Genomic DNA, 14,792 nt, shown 5'->3' on the forward strand with positions numbered 1-14,792 from the left:
CTGGGTGTGTAGGTCGTATCTCCTGGGTCTGGGGATGTCCAGGCTGCCTGAGACCCTGAAGGGATGGTGGAGAGTTGGGCTCCTCCAGTGAGTTTGGTGGTCACATCTGCTTGGTTGTGGCCCAACGTGCTGTGCCATTGGTGTGGGCTTGCAGAGTCCCATTGGGAGGATCATTCTGCTTTGTAAGGTGGTTTTTTGGTTTTGTTTTTTTTTTCTTAAAGTTTTTTCATTTGCTTGTTTTTCTCTAAAGGCTAAGATGGGAAAAGTTTTAAAACTGACATAGGCTATAATTATCATAGGCTTCAATTGTGGCTTTGAAACATGAAAGGTATTGCTGTCTGAAGTCTGCAGATGGTGGGGGAAATGAAAGGAGTTAGGTTTGCCTGGTTCCCTCCAGCTCTGGGTCAGACCTATTTTGCAGCTGGACCTTGGTGGGCAGGATGGAGTCAGGAGGGAAGAAGCAGCCCTGGGGCTCAGCCACCGGCACCAGGAGCCACTTTGGAGCTGCTCTCCCATCCAAGTGTAATGCTGGTATCAAGCACAGAGAAATAAAAGGGTTTATCTGAAGGTGCTTGCTGGTGCTTCAGTAGACTAAAGATGTAGGGATTGAGGGGAATAGATTGCTGCAAGCCAAGTGCTGAAAAAATGAATTATTTATGTCCCAGCTGTCTCCTACCTGCTCCATACCTCCTGAGCTTCATGTCAACCTTTCCCAGTGGAGAGAAAAAGAGTGAAAGAGATTGTTCCAGTTGTGGTCACTTCAGGTGAACTTATGAGTTGTGTATGTTAGTGGGCATTTTGAATTTGCTTGGAGGTTCAAAGTTAAATCAACCTCCGGAGGCATTACCAATTTCTTCAAGCCACGTGGTGGAGACTTTGGGTGGAGACTTTTGTCCACTGGTGGACAAAAGGGCAGTGAGCTTTAGAGGAAATAAGGCTGGGTGACTTATCTGTAACTTTTCAAATTAGCACATTCTTTCCTTATTATGAGAACTTGGTTTCCATTGATTCAGTATTTTTGAATGAATATCCATGCCTGTTTTCTAGTAAATGTAAAATTTTGTGGGACTAAAGTTATCCAGCCCCATCTTGATGCTCTTCTGAACGTGAGCACAAAGTTGTGTGCTTGCTTGCCTGGCAGCAGCCCGGACCCCAATTTGGATGTTGGTTACTTTTCTGTCCATCTTTCTGTGGGCTGTTATTAACAAGTTTGGAGCTTTACCGTGGCCTCAAGAACGTGGGTTAGCACAGGTGATTAAAATGGTCATGGATTCCATTGCTCAATGAAGTCCTCTCTCTGATGCATTAAAGAGGTAATGGACTGTGAAATAGAAATATCACAGCTAGAAGAAAGGAATAGATTTTCTATAGCATTTATTAATGTGAGGCAAGCTGTAGATACTGGCCGTCTAGACAGGGAGACCTGTCATGTTTCTTCTGGCCTTTCTCATGAATTTTGAGAGATTTGAAGAGTTTGCATTTCTGCACAAAGAGGTTTCAATTAATCCTTGTAACTTTCCTGTATCACAGGCTCATTTTAATTCATTCAGGAGTGGTTACCAAGTACATTAGTCTGTGCAACATGTGGGAAGAAAGACATTAACCTTGTGGGAGTCTCTCAGGATTTGTTTTGGGGTAACTGAAAACAGAATGTGAATCCAGTCATCAATTAGCATTGCTACAAATATTTCCCCTTTGTTTCTTTTTTACTGTTGTTATTTTAACCTGAATTACTGTAATCATGACCTGTAACTTTCTGCCTGAGGCGTAGTGCAAATACTTCCAGCATTTTGCATACCATCTCATGTTGGGGAATTACCACAGCCTGGTTGGAGAGCATATGTGAAATTCTGGGCTTCAAGAAGTAAGCAAGCTGTTGTGTGGTGTTTGGTGATGCCTGTGTAAGAAATGTGTTTGAAAAAATGCACAGGTAATAGTTATCAGGAAGATGTTTTGAATATACCAGCAATCTATAATTCATCATTTCAAGAAATATCTTCTTTTGAGACAAAATATAACATGTCAGCAAATGGCACGCAGCAGGTTGGGTGTCATTGATTTATAAAGCATAAAGGAAAGATAAATATGCCTTTTAAAAGTTGTTTAATTACTGTATTGAAAACTCTGTGAATAAGCAGATAGAAACCACAAAGCAAGGTAATGTATCTGAAGTTATAAGAAATTTATATTATCCTTAATATTTGTAAATCATATCACCTTATTCCTCTCTCCCTTATTTTTTCCCCTGGAAGACAAAGACAGTAATAATTTTACTATTACAAAAATGCCTTTAATCATATTTGAGAAGTCTTCTGGAAGTTTGTAGTACCAAGTTTGTATCCAGAATGTTGTGGACCCACAAGGGTCATCAAGTCCAACACCTGGGCCTGCATAGGACAATCCCAAGATTCAGACCATGTGTCTGAGGGCCTTGTCCAAATGCTTCTGGAATATTGTCAGGCTTGGTGCCATGACCACCTCCCTGGGTAGCCTGTTCCAGTGCTCCACCACCCCCTGGCTGAAGAACCATTTCCTCATGGCCAACCTCAACCTCCCCTGGCACATCTTCCTGCCATTTCCTCTCCTCCCATCATTGGTCACCAGAGAGGAGAGATCAGCACCTGCCCCTCTACCCCTTGTTGAGGAAGTTTTAGACCATGATGAGATCTCCTCTCAGCCTCCTCTTCTCCAGGCTGAACAAACCAAGTGACTTCAGCTTCTCCTCATATGGCTTCCCCTCTAAGCCCTTTACCAATTTTGTGGCCCTGTTTACTTGCAGTAAGAGAAGGAAGTCCCTATAAAGCACACTATGCTGTCTTTGAGGCCTAACACTTTCCCAGTTGCCCTATCACCAACTGGTCATTATGAAATCAAATTGGTTAATTATATTGTTGCCACCATTAACACCATGAGCTAGTGGAGGCTTCTGAGTTGTTGCCATTCTTTTAATTATTCAGAACTTTTTGACTACCTTGTTTTCCTTCTTTCCACTGCTTGATGACTGTCTGAGAAAGCTTTCAGAATTATTACATTTCTACCTAGAAAATAATTTTTTACCTAAAAGTTTTGCTCTGGTATTCTTCTATGTTCTGCTGAGGAAAAAAAAAATAAGCTATGTCATACTCTGGAAGGATGAAACCAGGGTGAGATTTAGGGATTTTAGGTGATCATGGGGGAAACAGTACAAAAAGTGGGGAAAAAAGCAGCGTTATTTTCTAGACCTTTCTAGGATGCCCAGGTTTGTTGCAGTAATTTTCTCAACTAAGAATCAATATATGACTTTCTTTGGTTTAATATATTAATTTTTACCTACCCTCTGTTTCCATTCTCCTACCCTTTAATATAATACAGTCAGTTTACTGTAAACCATCCCATTTTTGTCCTTAAATACTTTTTTCTTGATTGTTTGTAAAACTATTGAAATGCTTCACTTGTGAACATACAATGAACGATCATCCTCTAATTTGTTCCACATAGTGAGCCAGTTTCAACATCCAGGACACAGAAATTCTTGATTCAGTGAAAACCAGCAAGACTATTGCAGTTTAACTACAAGATCACTTAGAAAAGTTGTGCGTTTCTTAAAAATTGCATGTCCAGGTCTAAACACCCTATTGAAGACGTGATGTGTATTATCACTTATGAGGAATGGAGAAGCAAAAACAAAGGATAAACGCAAAGAAATTGAGCTTGGGTTCATTCTTCCAAAGAAAGAATGGTATCTTTTAGTTGTGCATTTGAGGGCACTTAAACTCTGTGAAGAATTTCTGAATCTTTTGTGGTTGCATTTGAACATTCATTCTGTTTTTTGGGGGTTTGTTTTGTTTTGTTTTGTTTTTTCCTGAGTATGTTCCTCAGAAGGGAACTGGTGATTCTCAACACTGCTAAAATTCTTCCCATACGTTTTTAAAAATCCAGAGACTTATAGTTATGACCAGTGGTGGTGAACTTTCAAAGGATCAAAGATTTGGCACGATCAGGATAATAACTGAAAAACCCCAAGTGCTATAATGCAAGGGATGACTGAGTCACTTCAGTCAGGACATCAGACAGGGACCTGAGCAGGAAAAGTCTCTTTGGTTTCACTTGTGCTGGAAATACCATGAGAACCATTCTCTTGTGGTATTTCTGCTTCCTGCCACACTAAAATTAAGATATGCAGAAATGCCAGTGTATTTCTTTCTTCTTTTTTTTCCCCCTTTAAAGTTTACTAAGATTATCAAAACTCAAAGTTAGTTTTGAGTTGATTGAAGGGAGGCTTTGGGTTGGTCATTCTTTGTCTGAAGTAGCCCAACTGACCTTCCTAACAGCTGTGTTTGTATTATAATTGTCAACTGCTGGTGATATTTCTGACTCAGTCCTTAAGCAAGCCCTGATTACTATCCACAATAAAACCACGTTCTTCTAATGTCCTTTGGGAGCAGGTGGCTATGCAGTGTCCCTAGGTCAGACATGGAGTGTCCCATAGGGACAACGTGTACCATCAGGTGTTAACCTCTGTCCTCTCCTCCCAGGCAGCCCAGAAGTGTACTACACTAAAGCTAGGAAAAAAGAAAAGCATTTTCCCAGCCAACTCTGAGGAAGGGACAGAATTAACCACAAAAACTCTTCAATAAGTTCACTCTGCTCATGTGTTGTAGGTACATATGTCTACAGTCTCTCTTTGCTCTTCTCTTAAGGTGTCATCTTTTAACTCATTGAAGTCAATGAGAGACTGGTTGTGTTGCAAAGTCATTGGTATTGAGGGAGAGAGCTGTAATCTAGCACTTGGATATCAAGATAATATTGGGCTACTAAAAGTTCTTGCTATTGACTGTAGTGGCCAGAGAGTGTAATTTCATAGGTTGATGTAATTTCTCCATATAAGGAAAGATGCAGCAGATCTTTAGGAACCAATAAAAGACAAATTTCTGAATTTATGTTCAAATAAAATACTTTATATTCTTTATTAAGGAAGATGGCTGCAAGAATCTCACATAAATATACTGTTCCAGCTATTCCAGCTATTTCTGTAAATGCCTGTTTTCTTTTGCTTTATTTTTCTTCAGTGTGCAAGGTCATATATATATTTACAGAAGTAATGAAATAATAAGTTTGTAAGATGCCTTTTAATTAGTCTTTAATGCTTGATTTTCTGAATTCTTCTATGTCAAAGCCAAAGTCCAATGGCTGAATAAGAAAATTCCCATTGTGAACTCGTCTTTCTGGTATGTAGCGGTCGCTGAGGTGCGTACCCCCATGGTGCTCCCCAGTTCAGTGCATTTTCATCTTGAGGTTACAAGTTGGGTCATGTACATGCTCCAGGTCTCCTGGGCTAACTGAATGCAATCTTGCCTGGGCTATAACTTATGCCACAAACCTCTCTGAGATGTTGTTCCAGTGCAGACTGGAAAACTCATGCTCTACAGTTGTGGGAGGAGTTATGGTTCACGTTGGCTTCTCCATGGAAGGCATGCTCATGCTTGCTGGTGGGAGAGCAGGGATACAACAGTTCTGCCCATATCCCTGTCCCTGTGCCTGCTCTGAGCAGGTGGGCTGGCATGGCAACCTGGCCTTTGTTCTATGCATCTGTATGTGCACACGGGTGCATTTCAAGCAGTTTATGGTCCTTACTGCCAACCCAACTATGCGTTAGTCCCACAGGGTTGCCATTTCACAGAATCATAGGATTGCCTAGATTGGAAAGAACCTTTAAGATTATCAAGTCCAATCATTAATCTAACACTGACAAGACCTTGATTAAACCACATGCCTAAGCATTGTGTCTACACGACTCTTCAATCCCTCCAGGGATGCGGACTCCACCACTGCCCTGGGCAACCCCTTCCAATGCCCAAGAACCCTTTCAGGAAAGAAATTCTTCCTCAGATCCAATCTCAACTGCCCTTGGTGCAACTTGAGGCCATTTCCTCTTGTCCTGTCACTTGTTACTTGGGAGAGGAGACTGATCCCCACCTCTCTACACCCTCCTTTCAGGTAGTTGTAGAGAGCAAGAAGGTCTCCCCTCATCCTCTTTTTCTCCAGGCTAAACAACCGCAGTTCCTTCAGCTGCTCCTCATAAGACTGGTTCTCCAGGCCCTTCACCAGCTTTGTTGCCCTTCTCTGAACACGCTCCAGCACCTCCATGTCCTTCTTGTAATACAGGGCCCAAACCTGACCACAGTACTTGAGGCGCGGCCTCACCAGTGCCCAGTCCAGGGGTAAGAGAATTTCCCTTCGTTTCTGGGCAGAGCTGGGAGAGGTCCGAGTGTGTTAGTTGGTCCTATTGAAATGAAGTTCAAAATAACTTATTGGAACAATCAGTCTCTTTTTTTAAACTGTATGAATATTGACTGAGCTACACATGTTACTCATTTACCAGGACTGACAAAATAACCTGTATTTCATTATGGTTTTGGTGGTGAAGGGGGTGAAAAAACATGACTGCTTGTGGCATTTCTTATCATTTTTATTCCTTGTACCCCTTTGATGTTTATCTCTCATTTATCGTGAAGTTGGATTATTTGGGGTTTCCATGTACACAGTTCTGTATGGTTTAATGTATGTTTTAAAATCGGCGTGCTGTTGCTTTCTTAAATTAGCCAAGATTTGAGTAGTGCATTCCTTAACCCAGTCTTAATTCCCTCTGTTGCATGTGAGACCGTGCCTCTTGTTAGAGAGCAGTAAATGATGTAGCACTTAAACAATTACTTAAAAATATTGATTTCAGGAAGAGCAGGAAAGGCAGAATCGCTTGCTTTGCCTTTAGAAAAAACCTTTTTTTCTCTTCTGGCTTTTCAAATGATGGAGTCAGCCCCCAAAGCCTCTCTCATCATTATGGCACCCCATTCTCAGCGAGCTTTTGCAGATGTTTTGGGTCTGGTTTTCCTGACTCTGTCAGGATACCACTTGTGTCCCCTTCTGTGATGTATGGTATGCATGCGTGGAGTAAGTGCAGCAAATAACAGTTTCTGAAGTTAATTTCTGTATTCTGCTCTGATGTTTATTCTTGTTCAATAGAATGAGAGGAAATGGCCTCAAGTTGCACCAGCAGAGGTTTAGGTTGGATATAAGGAAAAACTTCTTCACCAGAAGTGTAGTCAAGCATCAGAACAGGCTGCCCAGGGAGAGGTGGAGTCACCTTCCCTGGTGGTATTTAAAAGACAGGTAGACAAGATGCTTAGGGACATGGTTTAGTGGTGGACTTGGTAGTGTTAGGTTCATGGTTGGACTCAATGATCTTAATGGTCTTTTCCAACCACTACCATCCTGCGATCTGTGTCCCTGAGCTTTAAAGGGACACAATTTATCAGCCACGTGTTTACTCACAGGCTAATGATGCCATTTCCCATGTTGCTGTGTTGCTGGTTTTAATGAATATTCTGCCCAGGTACTGATGGATCCCTAGCATGAACGGATAAATTGTACTGCATATGTGCTAACAGTGGTATTTACAGCTCTCTCACAGTAACAAGGCATTTATTTTCAGTAGCAATATCATCTGGACTTTGCTGAAAAGTTAGATGTAACCACAGTAGGTAATGCATTTCCAGACAATACCTTATTGTCTGTACAGGCTGGATGCAGAGACTTTGCGTACCTACTTAGAATTAAGATTAAATTACCAACCTTTTTGGCATTTTTATGTAAAATGTTCTTTATGATGGTCTTCTCATAGCTAAAGCATGAGTCACTTGTAAGCCATAATAGATTTTGGCTATGCTGCATGATGAAGTGTTCTGGATGCAGTGAAACATTTAATCAAGACTCCAGGCGTTGCAACTCCCAGTGGTCACCTTAACAAACCAAAAAAAACCCCTAACAAATTAAGGCACCTTTTCTTTGCAGCACTAAGATGAGTGTTTGTTACAGACAACACAGGAAAATGACATCTTTTTAAATTTTAAATAGCAATTAAAGCAGATTTTAGACTAGAGGTAAGGAAGGAATTTTTTACAATGAGGGTGGTGAGAACCTGGCACAGGTTGCCCAGAGCAATGGCAGATGCCTCATCCCTGGAAACATTCAGGGTCAGGTTGGATAGGGCTCTGAGCAACCTGATCCAGTTGAAGATGACCCTGCTCACTGCCAGGAGGTTGGACTAGGTGACCTTGAAAGGTCCCTTCCAACCCAAACCATTCTATGATTCTATAATTTCTCTGATAGCATCAGTTAAATCACTGAGTTTTTGAAAGCACTCTCCTCTCCTAGCATTTTTTAGAAAATATCAATGCTTTATATAAGTGAGTTGGTAGCAAAACATCAAATCACCTTCCTAAACTGTACTTTACAATATGATGTTAAACCCAGGACAGTTATGCAGTATTACAATACTGGAATTAGAGCCTACAGATTAAAATTACCTGGGAAATTCCAACATTACATATAAATCTTACAAATCAAGTTTCCATGCATGTTTAATTAATGGAGAAAATGCAACATATTCACAAAATGCATTGAGCGCAAAGTTTCCAAACAATTTCAAGGTTGGTAATAAGTAGTAATTCCTGATTCTGTAAAGGAAAGGAAAATATTGGTATAATCCCTTTTCTAAATGGACTCAAACTGTTGTCTTTTACTGGGTCAGTATTTGTTCTGCATCGAGGTGATTGGAGTGGACAGTTGTGTAGCCCAGAGCAGCTTTCACATCCTCTCTTTCAATTAAGGTCCTCTTGAGCTCAGACATTGAAATTAAGTCTTGTACCCTGGTCTCCTTCAGTGGACAGAACCTGAGTGTCTAAGGTCTAAGTGTAAGGCTGACACATCCATTTATTGGCTAAGCACTTGTTGCTCTCATCTAAAATTAGGTACTTTGCCTGAAATGTACTAGGAGGAGTTTGGATCTATTCAGTACACTGATTTTTATTTTTTTTTCCCAAGGTGTTACCCCAAAACTCAAAGATCAAGTGGCTGCTGCTGCCCCTGGACGTTCAAACTTGTCCTATTTTTTTTTTTTAAGAGGTGTTTTCTTTTTTCCTTGCATTTTCTCCCCAGCTGCAATCTTCCCACTGTTAATAGTTGGATTCTTAACAGCTTTGTATTTTTATTTAACAGGTTTGCTGGCCTGCAGCACAATAGACTAATGTGGTTTTTATTGTACTAGCATGCACTGGGATTGTTTGCCTCCTGGAAAATGGGATATTCAGATGCCTCATTCAGCCTCTGTCTAAGCAAAAGCTATTGCCTTGTCCCAAGACGTTTTCTTTACAAATAGCCTTTCCATCTTGCTATGGGAATTGTAAATATGCCTGGTCTGTAGTTCAGGTTTTCCACCTTCCTGAGCTTTGCTATTATTGGTTATTCGAGTAATTTTAAAACATAAGTGTTTATTTTTCACCCCCATGCTTACTATTTCCCAGTATTTTAGTTAAAACAAGGTGGGAAACTGGTTCAGGATAGCCTGTGGGATTTTATCATTATTAGAAACACTATATTAGAGATTTTCTAGGAATATCAAATTTTTTTTAAAGGATTTTTCTTCTTTTCTTTCTAGAAATGCATTTTTGCTTACTTGTACTCTGATACTTGATCTTTCTATTCCCTTGTCTTCGCAGTTCGGAGGAAGCACACACACACTGGTCCTGCAAGCACTTAGTATAACCATGACTTCACAGATGTGAGTAGCCAATATGATTACTCACATCAATAAAAAAAGGAATCTACACATTAAATGTGTGTTTTTCAGGAATAGTGAAGCATTGTTTGCTGGATGAACAAAAAGGCCGAAGTGATGGAGGCAGGAGAAAAATGACTAGTGTTGGCCAGGTTCTTCAGTTAGTTCCATGGATGTGATAAATTAATAGCTGAATTTTACTCTTTTATCATCATGGATGATATTAGTTAGAATATGCACCAAGGGATGAGGAAGGATCATGTAATGGCTTAAACATAAACAAAAGTCTTCAGGGCGACGTGTGCCAGTGCTGTGTGTGGATTATTAGATGGTATCTCTGGAGAGAGGCAGCGAACATCACGGCAGCAAGCAAAGGGAAGAAGAATGACTCAACAACGTATAAATGGAAAGAAAAGGCTGTTGCCTTTGCACTCTGTTTGATCTTTAATCAAATAGCTGTAGCGTTTGAAGAAGGATTGAACGCGTGAGACATCTGGGAGTTCCTTTCTTCTTAGATCGTGTTCTATCTGTAGATCTCTGATCGAGCACGTACCATGGATGGGGTGGCTGCAAGCAAGAATTACTGCACGCGTTTTGCAACTCCCGGTGAAACTTTCTGCTGCCCCATGAGCTCTTGCAGGTTTCCTGTGGCACCTTTTTTCCCCTCATTTTCTTTCGATAGATGGAAGAACTTTAGATATGTATTCTGTCTATAAACCCTCCTCACCTTGAAATAAAAGAAAAATAAGTGTTAATAAGCGTAATAAAACAGAGGGATAGGTTCTGGCCAAATGAGCCCATTGGTTTATAGAAGGTGTTATGATTGGATAGGATTTGGCATGTTGCCTTCCAGTGCAATGTTTTATTTTACATACCTTTGTAGCTCATAAACCCAGTTAAGTTTGGTCACAAAAATAATTTCTTGTTCCAGAATAAAACTCTCATGTTAAGCTTTTTATGTTGAGCATGGAATTTGTCTAGCCTGTGCAGTAATAATTGTCTGGGGTACTAGTGTTTTTGAAGTGGATTGGTTCTTTTGCTCTAAGAAATGAAACTTAGTCTTTTAGCAACTGTTTCTTAATTCAGTAAATTATTTTTAAGAAGTATAAGAGTAGATTATTCAAATACAAACTCATATTCATTTTGGTGAACCAAAAAATAATCTTTTTTTTTAGTTTCCATCATAACTGCGTTTCTTCTTGCCCCACCAGAATAAATTGTTTTCGGAACTGTGTACAAAGTATGAAGCCATTGAAGACTTTACACTGCAGCATCAGTCTTGGTAAAGAGTCACTTTCACAAAGACTCCTCATAATCACAACATCACAGAATTGTAGGGGTTGGAAGGGACCTCAGGAGATCATCTAGTCCAACCCCCCTGCCAAAGCAGGTTCCCTACAGCAGGTTGCACAGGAAAGCGTCCAGGCAGGTTTTTAATATCTCTGCAGAGATGGAGACTCCACAACCTCTCTGGGCAGCCTGTCCCAGTGCTCCGTTATCCAGTGTCATCAGTTAATTCAGAGAGGGTATCTTCTACTTTCTTCAAAGTATAGACAACGTTTTGAAAGAACAGAGAGTTTCCCAGTGACTTCTTGTGTTCAGGTTCCTGCCCTAAATGCTTAAATAGATACTGTATGATTTACAGAGTGAGGTCCTGGTACGATTCCTTATGTCTGTTAAGACCTGAGGTTTGTCCAAATGGAGAAAAGAACTCTTTTACATTTAAAGTAAATTGAGACAAAACTGTTTGAGATGAGTCCTGCTCTGCCTCAATCTGTTCTGAATTTGTTTATGGAGAAAAAACACAAGAGACTAATTTGAGCAGCAAACAAGAATTTTAAAAAGATCAAGGTAATTAATATTTCCTCTGCATTGAAAATGGTCATGGCAGCAGGCTGCAGCAATCAAATTGTCACAGATGAGGATGAGTTGACCATGGCAATATTGTGAAAACCTTCCAAAGCTTGCAGAATGAGAAATTTGTTTCACACCATGGGGAAATTTGTGGTATGGTTTGACTTGTTACTTTCACTCATCTCTGTGGTTTGTTGTATGTCTGTACTTTTGCATCTTAGTTTAATAGAGGATGAATCAAACATTAAGAAAAACCACTAACAAACAAACCAAACCACACAAAGATAGCTTGCATAGAAATTAATATGTAAAATTATTGTGTTTATTTTACAAGGCATACTAAACAAGCAGCATGTATTTTTCTGCAGAATGAACTGTGAGGGAAAACTTTACAGTGCAGTCTTTTTTCTAGACACATTAAATGTGTGAGAGGAAAAACAGACTAGAATTTGTACAAAAGCAGAGTAATTTTGTGGAGATTTATATACACACACATATGGATAGAACAAAGCTTTCTGATATTTTTGTTTCCCCTTGAACAAATAGAGCAGGGCAATATTTTTAATTAATCAGTTTTCCATCACAGTCTTAACAGATTTAAAAGTGTCTGTGACTATTTATGTTCCCATGGCTTCTGCAGAAATTCAAGGCTGTTCAGAGGAGGAAAGGCCACATCAGTGCCTAGACCACCAGAAAGAGCAATTTAGAGAATTAAAAGGCACAAATGTGCGGGCAAACATTCTTCACTACCTTTGCTGCTGCTGTATTTTATTATATTTGAGTCCTCTGAGTGACAGCAAGAAGATTTGGGTCCTACATTAAAGGTACTGTTGATATAAATGAGAATCGAGGATTTGTCAGAGGGAAAGTTGCACAAGTGTTTGTTTGGAGGCTGGCCATAGTGCAGTACTTCGAGCGTCCAAGGAGTGGTCTGAGGTGAGTGGTTTGTGTCTCTGGTTTGCATCTTAGAGTCACGTTAACTGACAGAGATGAGGTCACGAGGCTGGCCATAGTGCATTACTTCGAGCGGTCCAAGGAGTAGTCTGAGGTGACTGGTTTGTGTCTCTGGTTTGCATCCTAGAGTCACGTTAACTGACAGAGATGAGGTCAGGCAAGATCGAGGATTTGTCAGAGGGAAAGTTGCACAAGTGTTTGTTTGGAGGCTGGCCATAGTGCAGTACTTCGAGCGTCCAAGGAGTGGTCTGAGGTGAGTGGTTTGTGTCTCTGGTTTGCATCTTAGAGTCACGTTAACTGACAGAGATGAGGTCAGGCAAGAATATTCTCAGTGTTGGATAGATTTAGAGAAAGAGGGTGATGTTCACCACTTTCCACGTAGCCTGGGCATGTTACTTCCTACAGTTGTTCTGGCATTGTCACCCAATGGTTCCTTCCTGTTCCAGGGACCAAAGTTTGGACAAATCCCTTATGCTCCCTTTTTTTTTCCTGCTCGTGGCATATTTCATATTTTAAGAACTTTGTTTTCCTAGATATTAATTCTTGTACTTGCTGTTGTCACCGGTGTGTGTTTTGCCATCGGTGCAAGCTGAGAGCACAACACACGTTCTATAGACCGTTCTGAATGTGATGCCCATGGTACAGGTGGCCGGTGTATTACCATGGTCACCATGTCTTGCCTTCTTTAAGTCTGAGGCAGAATTGCACATAATTATTAATTGGTAGCATATTATTGTCCTGGTTTTTGCTAGGATAGGGTTAATTTTCTTCTTAATAGCTAGAAAACACTGTTTTGGTTTCAGTGAGGATTGTTGGGAGAACAATGTTGATAACCAGGACAATTATATTACTCAGACCATGTATTTCAAGAACCTGAGTGACACATGTTGATATCTTTATGCAAATGTGGGATTAGAAAGGCAGAGTCAGTTGGTTGGGGACAGATTTAGTTTAGGTGTTTGATTAAAGCTGTATGGATTGCTTTTTTTCTTTTTCTCCCCAGTAAAGGTGTGATAAGACATGCTGAAATCTGCCCAAGCCCTGTGGCAATGAAAGACGTTGTGGTTGTCCTGTGAGTTTCTGTTTGGGGTCAGAAATTCTGAAATAATTTCAAATTGAAATTAATTTCTGAACTCCTGAATAGAAGACTGGACATTCAATTTACACTTGAACTCGTTCAAGTTGTGTACTTTCTTAAATGAAGCCTTTGGCATAAAACTTAATGGACTCTCTGTTTGGGGGAAAATGTGAAGATTTTTCTCAGATCTTTCTTAGACGTGTACTACTCGAGTGAAATTTCTGCAAATAAGATCCCAGGATCTTATTCCTTAGGTTTGCAATACTGTGTGTAAGGTGAATTAATAAATTATAGCAGAAGTAAAAAGATAGCTTTACATAGGGATGCTAATTAGACTTAGCCAACAGTGAATTCTGAAGCAATAGGCATTATCTAAGCCCTTTGGATAAATACTAAATCATAGTGTAAATGCTCTTTAAAAAATATTGTGGACTCTTTATAAAAATTTATCTTCCTTATTTGAGAATTTCTTATTTTTCCACCATCTAAAGCACATCCAGTATAAAATATAGTGTCTTTGTTTACTTGTGAGCCGATTTTTCAGGATAAAATTGCTTCCTCTATTATTATTCTCCTTTTTTTTTCATTTCTCTGGAATCTGACTTTATAATTGATTTCTTTTGTCCCACAACCTTTAGCTCTCTGTATTCTTGGATTCTGACGATTTTACATTATGCAAGCTGTAGGCAATGCACAGCTCCTAACCCCAAACCCCAGAAGTTGTATATTTTTCATCTGATTTTTACAAAGGGCAATCTCTCATCATGAAAATGGGTTCTGGTGGTGAAATGTCACCTGCAGCTGAAACATTAGCTGTGCATGACATATATGGTATGAATAAATAAACTGTAGAGCTGTGCAGCTGCTGTACCTTGAAACCCTATCTGGGGAAATGTTATACTTTGAGCAGAAGAACAGACAGTTTGCTGTGCCAGTTCATGGGGCAGGACCTGCTTGGCAAGGATAGCTGGCAAAATCCTTCATCTGTCATCTCTCCTATTTCTGTGATTAATTGTCACCCAGATGCAGCACTCACCATGAAAAGCAACGTAGGCTATTTTCTTCTCTGAAGGTTTGTGCCTGGTGAGTTAGTTGTTGAATCATTGCTTGTGATGCTCTGGTCAGTGCTTCTTGTGCTTCTGTTGTCAGGGTTTTAAATTTAATAATAAAACATTCTGGGTTCATCTGTCTCATACCATGAAGTCTTTTGTGTACCATTTGTGAATTGTCAGAGGAATTAAATATGGTATAAATAAATAATGACCTTCTATAAAAGGCCATATAAGGCCTATAGGATGAGTGTCTGCACTTCCA

Source organism: Antrostomus carolinensis, unplaced genomic scaffold (genome assembly GCF_000700745.2).
Source record: "Antrostomus carolinensis isolate BGI_N321 unplaced genomic scaffold, ASM70074v2 scaffold7424, whole genome shotgun sequence".
In the NCBI taxonomy this organism is placed as follows: Eukaryota; Metazoa; Chordata; class Aves; order Caprimulgiformes; family Caprimulgidae; genus Antrostomus; species Antrostomus carolinensis.